Source organism: Pongo abelii, chromosome 18 (genome assembly GCF_028885655.2).
Source record: "Pongo abelii isolate AG06213 chromosome 18, NHGRI_mPonAbe1-v2.0_pri, whole genome shotgun sequence".
NCBI classification, from domain to species: domain Eukaryota; kingdom Metazoa; phylum Chordata; class Mammalia; order Primates; family Hominidae; genus Pongo; species Pongo abelii.
In genome coordinates, this window is record NC_072003.2 from 22,583,098 (window position 1) to 22,597,655 (window position 14,558).

The 14,558-nt window shown below is 41.7% G+C and overlaps 1 long non-coding RNA gene across 1 annotated transcript in view; it reads left to right on the forward strand.

Annotated features, from left to right (window-relative positions):
* The first annotated feature begins 393 nt into the window (after positions 1–393).
* Positions 394–14,558, forward strand: part of LOC134760425 (uncharacterized) — a 146,191-nt gene continuing 132,026 nt past the window's right edge. The window contains exon 1 of the long non-coding RNA XR_010137840.1: positions 394–587. This is a non-coding gene — a long non-coding RNA (uncharacterized LOC134760425). The remainder of the gene's footprint in view (positions 588–14,558) is intronic.

Below are 14,558 nucleotides of genomic sequence, written 5' to 3' on the forward strand. Positions count from 1 at the left end.
TATTCAGGAATTTTGGAAATGGTTGTTAAACTGTCGGTAGCTCAAAATTAGCTATAGTGGGATCATTCACATCACTGACAACTTGAAACATTACAAACCAGAGTGTGTTTGCTTTCCTGAGAGCCTGTTTACCTGTTTACCATTCATTATAAGGATTGCAGTTAATGTTTGTGTTTCTGCCTGTCCAACATACATTTCTTAGCCTCTTCTGGTAACAGCAAATTTCCTTTGGGGAAACACTGGTATTTAACTCAGGCCATGGTTTGGGGGCCATATTCCCCAGATCCAAGAGTGAGCATATGACCTGGGCTTGGCCAGTCAGAGCATTCCATCTCCCTGATCATAGTGATTGGCTCATAGGTCGCATGTGACACGTATAAACCAATCAGAGCTAATTAAGGAGCTTCTGTGGTACTCCAGGAAAGATCTTGCCCACGTGAAGGAGAGAGGTTGTAAGAGCTTAGAAGTGCATCCGACAGCAAACAGTCTGAAGAAATGGACGCATGCCGGGTCCAATGAGGTAGATTGAGCATCTGCAAGCTATGCCTGAAGTCAAATATCTCTGAACTTTTGAAATTGCTGAGCAAGTAAGTGTGACCCTGCCTTCATCTCCGATTGGCTTAAGCATGTTTGTGTTGGGTTTTCTGTCCCTTGTAAGTTACAAGTTACAGCTGAGATAGTCCCAACTGTTACAAGATTCTTCAAGTTTTGTATTATAGATTAAATTCCAAGCAAACCATGCAAGAAAATCTAATAGAGAGCCTGGTAGAGTTGAGAGGAAAAAGAGCTTCTGTCTGCAGTTCGACCTTAGCTTAATGAAACATACCATGGTTTTTTTTTTTTTAGCCCCCTTCTCCTCCACACCTACACAAACACCAATATTTGTTCAAATACAAGTTTTAGCATTTTTTTTTAGCTGTGCAAACTTGGAAAATTCCTAAACCTCTCTGAACCTCATCTCCTTCATCTGAAAAGCAAATATATTAATGTCTGACTCTTATGGCTGATATGAATATAAAAGGATACAATTCCTAAAAATGCACATTTTTTTTGTACAGAGTAGATAATATATTACTATAACCACTAGTTAAATAAATGTGTATGGGGTAGTCTAGGACCTTATATTACACATCTTATAATGGAGTTTCTATGGAGAAATGCTTGTCAATTTCCAAGACTCTGACTTCCTCAGACTCCAAACCTAGGGGAGCAGAGGAATTCCTAGGTTGAACCACTGAAAATTAGGAACTTGAGGTGAGGGGAATGTTTTGGGGATGGAAAAATCATAAATCCCCTCTTGACCCACCCCCGAGGATGTGTCCTATGCCATTTAATTCTCTCCATATCCTCTGTGTCTGTTGCATACAGGGCTTTGGAACTGCTTATCAAATAAACACCTCCCCCCTCATTTTATTGCTGTGGAAACAGAACTAAGAGAAGATTAAATTCTGTGCTGTAGTGCTTTCATCTTACAGTGTATGAAGAGGAGACAGACAATAAACATCGTCTTAAAACCCAGCACTGGAATTTCTTTTGGGGAAATAACCACCATTGATGAGCTCAAAGGTTTAGGCAAATGTCCAATACTCATATAATGTGAGCCACACAGAAATTTTTGAATTTTCTAGTAGCCATGTGAAAAAAAGAAAAAACAAGTGAAATTATTTTATAATTATTTTAACTTAATAAACCTAAGATACATTAAAATTATTAATGAGACATCTTAAATTATTTTTTCACACTAAGTCTTCAAGATCCAGTGTGTATTTTACACTTACGGCTGACCTCAATAAAGACTAACCACATTTCAAGTGCTCAGTAGCTCCATGTGGCTGGCGGCTGCCATATTAGTCTGGCAAAGGAGACTCCAAAGACTGGCTAAGGTGCTTTGCAGGAAATAAGAGGGAGAGTGGCAGGAACATCAAAATGGAAATGTTCCAGCTCTAAGAATCTCCAGGCATTGTAGGAAAGTCAAGCCATTCCCAGCCGCCTCCCTGACCCCTGCGATGTCTGAGAGTGACTCCTTAGTTTGAAAATAGAAGAAAAGCTTGACTTTCCTGTTGGGCACAATGTGGTCACAGGTGACTGCAGAGAAGTTTCTCTGTTGCCCCGGACTTCACAGAGTCTTTGGGAGGACTTTGGACAAGAGTGGAAGTCGTTGAAAACGATGGCTCAATGCACTCTTCTTGTGATCTCACAGCTGATAATGGGATCTCACAAATAACTTGTATTGTGACACACACATAGCGTGTAATGGGATCTCACAAATAACATGTAATGGTAAAGGTAAAGGTAAAGGAAATGTAAACAGGGTATTGGAAGAGCAAGGGAGAATTCCTGAACTGTGATGTTCAGGCCAAGTCTTGATAACAGAAGGGTATGGGAGGTGGGTCTTCCAGAGGAGGGGACAATGTGTGTGGAGGTTCGGAGGCCAGGGAGAGCAGGGGCACCCCAGAAATTGCAAGGACTTCCCTCTGTGGGAATGTGACTATGAGGGGGTGGTGGCCAGATGGGAAGCCAGAAGGGAAGATGGCAAAGCAGATCCGAAGGGCCGGGAGGGTCACGAAAAGTAACTTGAATTCTATCCTAAGGCTATGGAGGAGAATTTATATGTTTCAAACATCACTCGGGCTGTGGGGATGGTCAGAGGGGCCAGAGGTAGAGGACAAGTAGAGGTCTATCAGGGTACTGAAGTCATGTAGCTGAGAGGCAATGGCGGCTGGTCTATTGTAAGAGTAATGAGATAAGAAGGTGCTGGAGATGTTTTAGAGGGAAAATGGAGAAAATTTGGCTACTGGTCTGGGCATGCGTGTGTCTGGATGGGCATGAAAGACAGGCAGGAACCCAGCATAATTTCCAAATTTCTAGAATGGACAACTGCATAGAGAATGCTGCCATTTAGCGAGTACAGCAAATGTTCAACTTGCAGGGATTTCTGAGGGATGCTGAAAATGAAGGCATTTTTCCAAACCTCTGTGTCAAGACACCCAGATTCTGAGGAGGGAAAGAATAACTGAAATCAAATTCCTCCTAGAAATTTTGAAGAGCTCCTTGGGTTGCAGAGTTGGGAAAATTGCATTTCTTCTCTTGGCCTCAAAATTTTTTTCCATTTGCAAAATGAAATAGTAATTCTTACTTTTATAAGGGTGCTGACAATAAAATGCGATGATAGATGCAAAGGCGTTTTGCAAGTAAGGCATTCAATTATTGTTATTGTGATGCTTATCGGAATGGGTTTGGAAAGTTCTCATCATTGTTATCGAAAATCAAGCTCGAGGCTCTGGGCTAGTGGGTTATGTAATTATTCCAAAAATATTTGCAGCAGAAACGAAAAATCCTGAGTCCCGGAAGCTTATGACAGTCCTAGATACATTCAGCCCACTCATTCATACATTTGTTCATTCACTCAGTTGTTCAACATTTATTGAGCACCTACTACATGCCAGGCATTGTGTTCGATGCTGGCAGACTACAGAAACAAAATCTATTTTCTGTTAACAAGAAGTAGCAAGGACATGTCTCTGAATAACTCCAATCACATATATTTTATTACATTTAAAATTATTTTTAAAGACAGGGTCTCACTCTGTCACCGAAGCTAGAGTGCCGTGATGCAGTCGTGGCTCACTGCAACCTAGTGCTCAACAATCCCCCCACCTCAGCCTCCCGAGTAGCTGGGACTACAGGCATGTGCCACCATGCTGGGCTATTTTTTATTAATTTTAACTTTTTTTTTTTTTTTAGAGACAGGATGTCACTGTGTTGCCCAGGCTGGTCTCAAACTGCTGGCCTCAAGTGATCCTTCCACCTCAGCCTCCTAGTATTGGGATTACAGGTGTGCCCAGCCATTGTGCCCAGCCATATATATTTTACAAGTTTATTACCATCTATAGAATTGTATACATTTTATTCAGTGCTTAGAAAACAGCAACCCTCTATAATGAGCACCATTCTCCCTGTGTTGTTGACATAAAGACTGAAGCATAGAAAGATGAACTGCCTTGACCATAGTTTACTAGCCAGGCGATCCAAGACTCAAATCCTGGACTTCTTAATCCCAGTCCAATGCCAGCGGTGGGTGTCTTAAAATAATAACACCCACTAAGGAATAGGAACACCCACATGGGAATGTTTCCTATGTGCAAGGTACTGTGCTGACTGGGAATATATTATTTTAGTCAATTCTCCTGATACTAAAAAGGTTAATATTATCTCTAGAAGCAGAGAAACAGAAAATATATGCGTGCACACACACATACAAACGATTGAGCACTTATGACATGCCAAGTACTTTACATGAATTACATCATTTAATCTTCATAACAACCCTAGGAAGTTGGCACTGTTATCATCTCTCTACTGTGGGTGGGAGCCCTGATGTTCAGAGAGGTTAAGTAACTTGCCTGAGGTCACACAGCGAGATATACAAATAAAGTGCACAGAGAGTTCAGAAGCAAGCCATTTAATGATTGACCTGGAAGGGTAGGGGAAAGCTTCCAAACCCACAGAAGTGAATATGCCTCTAGTGGTTGCTAGTAAGAGAAAAATGAAATATCTATATCAAGTGTGAGATACTGGGCAGGACTGACCTGGAGTCAGTTTCAAAGGGTTAGGGTGAATGTTGGGGTAAATGTTTCAAAGTCCTTGTGTCTTCCCATGTTCCTCCCTCTGTACCTAGTCTGTATCCATTTATGTCCTAATTTCCACTTTTAACAAAGAACAAATCATATTGGATTAGGGCCCACCCTAATTAACTTATTTTAACTTAATTACCTTTTTTTTTTTTTTTGAGACAGGCTCTCTCTCTGTTACCCAGGCTGGAGTACAGTGGTGCTATCTTGGCTCACTGCAGACTCGACCTCCCAGGTTCAAGCTATCCTCCCACCTCAGCCTCCTGAGTTGGGACCACAGGTGCACCGCCATGCCTGGCTATTTTTTTATTATTATTTGTTGTAGAGATGGGGTTTCCCTATGTTGTCCAGGCTGGTCTTGAACTCCTGGGCTCAAGCGATCTTCCTGCCTCGGCTTCCCAATATGCTGGGATTACAGGAGTAAGCCACCATGCCCAGCCTAATTATCTCTTTAAAGGGCTATCCCTAAATACAGTTGCATTTTGAGGTACTTGGAATTAAGGTTTCAACATATAAATTTTGGGAAGACACAATTCAGTCTGTGACATTATTTCTTCATTACATTACACAGCCACGTTTATGATTTGTCTCTTTATAAGGGTAGCACTCTACGATTATTTCACTGTTGATTTAATATAGATGTGTAGATTTTTTTCTTTAGAATCAATACAGTTGTCAACACACATATTTCAAAATCCAGACTTTGGTTTTTCCCCAGCATCTGAAAATGGCAACATTCTCCTTTCCCCACATCCAGAAACCCAAGAACCCTCCTGTTCCTCGTTGGCTTCCAGAGTACCTCGGGGCAGCCGTAGTCCTCTCCTGACAAAATGGAACTGTCAGTGTTTCATGCACAGAGCCAGTTCTCTGTTGTGAAAGTGAGAAAGTGTTATTTAATTTCATCAACCTTCCATTCCCTCCGTGGTAAAATGGGCTTAATAATATTTATGACTATTATATTAATCATATAAATATGATTATTATGAGGAACAGCTGAGATCAAGCCTATGCAGGCCTCATCCCAATGCTTGGCACACACAGCAAGCACTCAGAAATGGTGGATATTATTATGGGCTGGACCTCATAGGTTCACACCCCATGTGATATCCTTTATGGCAGTTTTAAAGCGAAAAGCATTCATGTGGAATATTTGATTTCCAAATCCCTGGAACAGCCAAGTCCATTTTATGAGTGGGGATGTGGAATTGGATTCCCCAGAAGCCGACTGTAATGCTAGCTGCTGTAACAAACATACCCATAAATCCATCCAGTAGCTTCACACTACAAAAGCTTGTTTCTTGCTTATGTAATTGTTCCATGTGGGTGTTCCTGGTCACTGGAGTAGTTGTTCACAGGATGAGTACAAGACCCAGATTCTTTCCACTCTATGGCCTTTCTGTCTTATCTGGGGCCTTCGAATTTTCTTCATCTATCCAGAGGGAGAAAACATGGAGAAGTAGCGAGGGAGGTCTTCATGGGCAAGGCGTAGAAGTGGCTTGTATCAAAATATGGAATGCCTAATTATTATTAGGCAAATAATAATTATTATTTATAATAATTATAAATTATATTTATATTATTATAATTATTTATAATAATAATAATAATTATTATTTATTATTATTATAATAATAATTATTTATTATAATAATAATTATTATTATTTGCCCAAATGCCTCATAGTCAACAGGTGGATAAAGAAAATGTGGTATATATATATATATATATATATATATATATATATTATGGAATACTACTCAGCCATATAAAGGAATGAAATAATGGCATTTGCAGCAACTTGGATGGAATTGGAGACCATTATTCTAAGTGAAGTAACTCAGAAATGAAAAACCAAACATTGTATTTTCTCACTCATAAGTGGGAGCTAAGCTATGAGGATGCAAAGGCATAAGAATGATAGAGTGGACTTTGGGGACCTGGGGGGGAAAGGGTGGGAGGGGCTGAAGGATAAAGGGATAAAGGACTACACATTGGGTATAGTGTATACTGCTCGGGTGATGGGTGCACCAAAATCTCAGAAATCACCACTAAAGAACTTACTCATGTAACCAAACACCACCTGTTCCCCAAAAACCTATTGAAATAATAATAGTAATAAATAATTAATAAAATCCCAATAATAAGGCAAAAAAAAAAAAAAGAAGTGGCTTGCATCACGTCTCTCCACATCCATTGCCTGGATTTCGCTTACGTGGCCACATATAACTGCAAGGGAGGCTGGGAAATGTGGTCCAATTATGTGCCCAACAAGAGGGAACAGGTTGGGTAAGCAACTAGCCAGTATCTGCCTCATTGATCACGTCAACGGGTTTTCAAATTTGGTCAAGTAGCCCTGAAAAAATTTACCATTCCTCTTCTGATTGGTTTGGGAAGAAGATCTGGAGAAAGAGCAATTTTAGAAACTTCTATAAAGAATGGAAATCATCTTGTTGAGAGCCTAAGACATGCAGAGGCTGCCTGATTTTCTGCTTCTGTTATCTTGTTTAATCTTCATAGCAACTACACGACAGCAGTTTTATTATTTCCATGGAGCAAGCCTGGAGTATCTAGCTACCATTTATTGAAGGCCTACTATGTGCTAGAAACCTTGCTTTACATGTGTGATCTCGTTTCGGCCTCACAAAACCCTGCCAGGTAGGTATCACCTTGTACCATTTTGCAGTGAGGAAATTGAGGCCCAGATGTGTAAAGTGACTTACCCAAGGACACACAGTTAGTATGTGGCTGAACAGGGTCTTGGGATTGACCTTGGATTGACCCTAAAGTACTAGCTCTTTCCACTGGGGTTTGGGAAGAAGTCCTAAGCTAGGATTCCTTTAAACACAGGATTAATTTCATCTTAAATTCCCCCATCCCGTCTGCCCTCTGCTGAAGTCGGGACCTCTCTGTAACAGACAGGAATTTCCAGTGGCCAGGGAGGGATGGAATGGTCAAGGTCTTTCTCTACAAGCCTCTGCTTCTCCATTCATACTTTTTCCTGATCCAACTTCTGCTACATGCCAAGCAGTGACTAAGCCATTGACTCACTTCTTTTATGGGCCCGAGCAGTCCAGCTCTGATGAAATGTGCAGCTCTTGGAAGTCAGCCACTCGCTGGCATCTGGGCCTGATGCTCCGCGTACACCTCTGAGCGTTTGAGGTGCAGACATCTAGAAACTCCACTGTGGAGTGATTTTCCATGCCTGACACAATTGTTGCTTGTCAATGCCTTTTGCAGGCCATTGTATTGGCAAATGTACTCATTTCAAACCTCTGTTTAGTCTCTAAACAGATACTTTAGGCAATAGAGATTCTTAGGCTGTTTTGGGTTTTTTTTTTTTGCAGTTTTTATTCCATCTTAATATTACTAATTCTAATAATAATACTAATATAACAATAGTTAATGTTTATTAAGTAGTTACTAGGTATCAGGCTTGTATATGCTTGTGCTGGTCATTCTTCCATTTATCTGCACAGCAGCTCTCTGAGGTGGTACGAATGTTATCCACATTTTAAAGACGAGGAGGCTGAGTGTCAGAGAATTTAAATAATATGTCCAAGGTTATTCAGTTCCGCAGCCCACTCTTAACCAAAAGACCCAAACTGAAGGACATTTGGGGTTTTAATGATATGTTATTTTACTGTCTGCTTCTTGAAAGACAATTCATGGGGAAACACAGTCAGCCTTGGAGATCAGTTTGACTTGAATGCTACGAATAGTTACCAGATGTATTAGTTATCGACGCCTGCATAACAAAGTATCCACAAACTTTGCAGCTTAAAACAACAAACATGTATTATTTGGCAGTTTCTGTGGGTTGGGAAACTGGAATTCTTTAGCTGGTGATTCTGGCTTAAGGTCTCTTAAGACCTTAAGACTCCAGAGCTTTCTAGTTGTGTGACTTTGGTGCCTGGGGCTGCAGTCCACTGAAGACCTGAGTGGGGAAGATCTGCTTCCATGCTCACTTACGTGCTTGTTGGTGGGCTCAGTTCCGCACTGGCTGGTGATTGGAGGCCCCAGTTCTTTACCAAGTGGGCCTCCCCGTAGGGTGCCCAGTTGTCCTAAGGCTGGGCGCTGGACACCCCCAGAGTGAGTGATCCAAGAGAGAGAGCAAGCCCAAGACCAAAGCCACAAGTGTTTTTTAGAACCTAATCTCAGTGTAACTTGCCATCACTTCTGCCACATTCTGTTGGTTACCCGGACCAACCCTAGCACAATATGAGAGAGGACTATAAAAGGGTGTGAATATTAGAAGGCGGAGCTCACTGGGGGCCGCCTGAAGCAACTCTTATCTGGATCCCATCCCCTTTCTGTAGGGACTTGACTCTATCAATTACTCTTCATCCCCAACCCTCTGGGAATGTCATGGTCATTTTGCACCCCAATGCAGAGGATGTGATAGTGCTTTGGGAATGACCTTTATCCTGGACAACACATCCTGAAGCTTCCCTTTGTGGAGGCCCTGAGTTTAGAGGCAGGGAGATAAGGCATGATAATGGTCTGGGAATGTGGTGATCCCATTTTACAGAATAAAGACATGCCTACTCAGCAGGGTCCCCAGAGTTGGAAGGGAGGAGAACCCAGAGTTTCAGAGTTTTCCTTTAAAACAAGATGCAAACGAGGGCTTTCATCTCCTCTTTTTGTGCCCGTGGGCAGAAAGTTGTACCTCCAATGAGAAATGAGTTCTGCCCGGTGGAGGGAAACACTCCTTGGTTCTTTATTGAATCCAATCATTTACATCTCATTGAACCCAATCAAATTAGCCACTTATCACATTAAAATGGCAAAAGAGGGATTGTGTCAAGCAGTGCTAATTCAATAGGAAAGAGGAGCTGACGGGGAGCACTATGTCATAGGATTCTGACACCCATTTTCAAGAGGTGGAAGTCTGATGTCCTTCTCTGCCCATGATGGACACAGTGACCTTCCTCAGACAGCTTTGCTGGAAGACATTGCCAAGGAAGGGAAAACAGGAGTCCTGGGCCCTGCAGAGGCTTAGGGTGGGAAGGGGAGGACAAAGGGAAGGGTAGTATGGCAGCCTGGGGGAGAACTGTGATTTCAAGATAGAGTGGTGTTTAAACACTTGAGATTTGGAGTCAGGGAGACTCCAAAGCTTTCTAGTTGTGTGACTTTGGGCAAGTTTACTTGACCTGTCTGATTCTTAGTTTTCTCATCCATTAAATGGAAGAGGGTAATATTTGCCACAGAGAGTTGCCACAGCAAGGCTACATGGTTGGTATTCCAGAGAAAGCCTTTCCTTTTTCTTTTTCGTTTCTTTTTTTTTTTCTTCTGAGACAGAGTCCCACTCTGTAGCCCAGGCTGGAGTGCAGTGGTGCAATCTTTACTCACTGCAACTTCCGCCTCCCAGGTTCAAGTGATTCTCCTGCCTTAGCCTCCCGAGTAGCTGGGATTACAGGCATCCACCACCATGCCCGGCTAATTTTTGTATTTTTAGTAGAGACGGGGTTTCTCCATGTTGGCCAGGCTGGTCTCAAACTCCTTACCTCAGGTGATCCACCCACCTCAGCCTCCCAAGGTGTTGGGATTACAGGCATGAGCCACCGCACCTGGCCATTTTTCTAATCCCCTTTTAATCTCATTACATCAAGGAACAAGTTTCCGTTGCATACCAGGCTGTTTGTAACACTTCTTTAATACTGGCAAATGCTCTCTGATCCTTTTGTGGGTGCTAGGGTGTTAAGGTTGGATGAGTTGGAATTATCCAGGCTTACACTTGAGTCCCTCTTGCCTTTCTTACTATGTGTGTGATCTTGGATAACATAGCCCCACACTCTGAGTATCAGTTGTAAAATGGGAATAATAATGATAATAATAATGATACCCTCTCACTGGTTTGTCATCGAGCATAAATGAGTTCATGAATCTGAAATGCTTAGTAGAGGGCCTAGCTCATAGCAAACAATAAATGCTAGCTCATATTATTAGGACTCATTTCAGCCTCTTCTCTGCCATCTTCTCTTCGACACCCTCATGCCCTCCACACTGCAACCATTTAGAACAATGTTCCCATCCTGACCGTGACACGCTTTCTCTTGCCTCAGGGCCTTTGCACACACTTTCCTTCTGACTGGAAGGTTCTTCTCTCAGACTCTTTCCTGACTGATCCTGCTCATCATCTTCCAGGCCTCAGCTGATAAATTTTTTTTCTTCCAGGAAGTCTGCACTGACTTATATTCCTCTTCCCTGTGCTTCTTCTCTTATTAGAATGTTTTGGAATTTGTTTGTCCTCTGTCCTGGAAAGTCTAAGAGCTTCACGAGGGGCAGAGTTCCGTCCCTAATCTGTTTTGTTTATTCTTCCCCCCAGCACCTAGTACAGACTCTGACACTTGCTGATGGCTGCCTGGGAGCTCAGCAGGGGCTGGATATCATTCTATGCATTTTACATATGTAGACTCATTTAATCCTCACAGCTGAAGCCGTCCTCACAGGGTTAACAAGAATTCTGGACAGAAGTATAGTTGTAATTAAGCATTAATCAGGCTGCAATCTGCCTCACTTTCTTGTAACCGAAAGTCACATAGTCCTGGAAACCGAGCATTGAATTCCCATTGTTTCTACAGATAAGATTTCTGACATTAGAATCATAGGCTTTTGTTTAAGGATTGCTTATGATGTTTTTCACACCTCAAATTCCAGGGAAACAGCTGACACTAACCAGTTTGAAGACCCCCACAGAGAAACAGAGCAGTTTCTTCATCTCCCAGCCCTGTGACTTCACTGTGCACTCTTTGCACAATTCCGTGATCTCCACTCTTTGGCCCACTTCAAAATCCTTGGAAACCCTAACCCCAAACATATCAGGGAGATGGATTTCAGATTTCCTCCCACCTCCTTGTTTGGTAGCCCTACGATTAAACCTCTTTCTCTGTTGCAACCCGGTGGCTCTGTGAATGGACTTGCCATGCACATTGGTTAATGGACCTATTACGATTCCACAACTTACTGAGATAAGTTTTGTTTTATTTTTAATGGCTTTACTGAAATACAATTGAGATACAGTAAACCTTTTTTTTTTTTTTTTTTTTGAGACAGAGTCTTGCTCTGTCGCCAGGCTGGAGTGCAGTGGTGCGATCTCTGCTCACTGCCTCCTCTGCCTCCCGGGTTCAAGCAATTCTCCTGCCTCAGCCTACGGAGTAGCTGGGACTACAGGCGTGTGCCACCTCACCAAGTTAATTTTTGTATTTTTAGTAGAGACGGGGTTTCACCATGTTGGCCAGGATGGTCTCGATCTCTTGACCTTGTGATCCACCACCCCCTTGGCCTCCCAGAGTGCTTGGATTACAGGTGTGAGCCACCGCACCTGGCCACAGTAAACTATTTTTAAGTGTACAATTTTAAGTGTAGAATTTGATAAATTTTAACATGTATACATCTATAAAAACAAAACTATGATCAAGATAATGAACATATCCGTCAACTAAACATCCTTTGTGCCCTTTTGTAATCTTTCCATCCCATCCCTCCATGCCAACCCCCTCCTCAGGCAACTACTGGTATGCTTTCTACCACTGTAGATATGTTTGCATTTTCTAAAATTGCATGTAAGGGGAGTCATACAATGTATACTTTTTCCCGGCTGATTTCACACAGTATAATTACTTTGAGATTCGTCTGTTTTCTTGCTTATGTTAGTGTTCATTCCTTTTTATTTCTGAATAGTATCTGTTGTATGGATATACTACCATTTGTTTATTCTTTTACTTATTGATGGGCATTTGGTTGCTATTGATGGATATTTGGTTGTTTCCAAATGTCCATCAATAGGCAAGTGGATAAAACCAAATGTCCGTTAATAGGTAAACTGATAAACAAATGGTAGTATATCCATACAACAGATACTACACAGAAAGCTGCTATGGACACTGATTTTATTTTTATCCCATTTTACAGATGAGGAGATTGAGGCAGTGAGTACATCAATTGCTTAAAGCCAAAAAGCTACTAAATGACAGAGCTCTATGTGGATCAAGATTCCGTAGGTTCAGAGTCCAAGCAATTTTTTCCTCCTCTCTGTTAAGGAAAGTTTCAAATATAAATGAAATTAGCAAGAATAGAATAATACACACTCCTGGTTTCATCACTCAGCTCCAGCAATGACCAATATTATTTTATCCATTTTTCTACATTTTAGACATTTGTGATGGAATATTTTAAAGCAAACCCTAGACATCTTGTCATCTCACTTATAAATACGTCAATTTGTATCTCTCACTTATGTGAACATTAAAAAAATTATCACAGGAGTTTCAAACTTCAGTAAAAGTAGAAAAAATAATATAACAATTCCCCCTCATACCTCTCATCAGCTTCAACAGTTATTGGCTCATAGGTTGTCTTATTGCATTAAACCCTCATCTGTATTCTCCTTCTTCTCCCCTGCCAATCATTTTGAAGCAAATCTCAGGCATTTTGTCATTTTATCTGTAAATATTTCAGCATGTATCGGTAAAAGTTAAGGAGTCTTGTAAAACAACATAGCCATAACACCATTATTACACTTAAACATTTTAGTCATTTCCTTTTCTATCATTAAATATTCAGTTGACATTCACATTTCCCCAATTGTCTCATATTGTTTTATAGTTTCTACTTCTCTCTCCCTCTCATTCTTTTTCCCTCTCTCTCTGGCTCTCTTTCTCTCTGTCTGTCTTCCTTCCTCCCTCTCCCTCCCTCCTCCACCTCTTTCTCTCTATCTCTCTCTCCTCCTCTTTCTCTTTTTTATTTTACAGTCTGTTTGAATCAGCACACAAATGACAACCATATGCTGCAATTGGTTGAGACATCTATAACGTGTTTTAATCCACAGATTCTCTGTCTGTGTCTCTCTTCTTTTCTCTTGCAATTTATCTGTTAGAGAAACCAAGCCATCAAGGCCGTATTTTACATAATTTCCATGCCATTATCACTCTTACAAAATTAACAGCAATCTTTAGCATCATCTAACACCCGTCTGCATTCACATTTCCTTGGTTGTCTTGAGCATGTCTTTGGATTTTTTTCAAATCAAGATCCACGTGAGTCCCCCATTGTGTTTAGTGGCTGTGTGATGGTTCTGAGGTCTCTTCTGCCCCACCCAGAACCATCTGCCCTCAGATGGTTCTGAGGTCTCTTCTGTCAGGTCCTCTTCTCCATTTGTCAGGCCATTGCTATGTCCTGCAGAATGCTCCACAGTCTGGGTCCTAAAGCCCATATGGTAAATCACTGGGCTCTGATTTGTTTCCTGGTTAGTAATCTATAAATAATCATTGCAGGAATGAATGAATACATAGAAAGAAGCAGTTGAGAGGGTAAGGGGTCCTAATGCTCTTGGAACATTGCCTGAAGTAATTTCTTTGCTCTAGACTAGATGAATGATGTGTGTGTGTGTGTGTGTGTGTGTGTGCGTGCGCGCGTGCACACACAGCAAAATGGATTCTTACACAGAAACCTGCACAAATAAAGACAATGAAAAACAAATGTTTAAGGCTGGGTACAGTGGCTCATGCCTATAATCCCAGCACTTTGGGAAGCTGACGTGGGAAGATCACTTGAGACCAGGAGTTGGAGACCAGCCTGGCAGCATAGTGAAACCTTGTCTCTACCAAAAAAAACATTGCCGGTCATGGTGGCATGTGCTCCTAGTCCCAGCTACTTGGGAGGCTGAAGCAAGAGGATTGCTTGAACTCAGGTGTTCGAGGCTGCAGTGAACCATGATCACACCAAAATACCTAAATGTTTCCGACCCCGAGTTCTGACTCCACACTGCCTGGGTTAGAATCCTGGCTTTGCTGCTGACAAGCTGGGTGGCTTTGGACACGATACCTAACTTCTCTGTGCCTTGGTTCCCTTTTCTATAAAGGGGGATTTATAATAGTACCTACCTCTTGGGAGTGTTGTAAGGGTGTAACGTGTTGATTCATGCAAAGT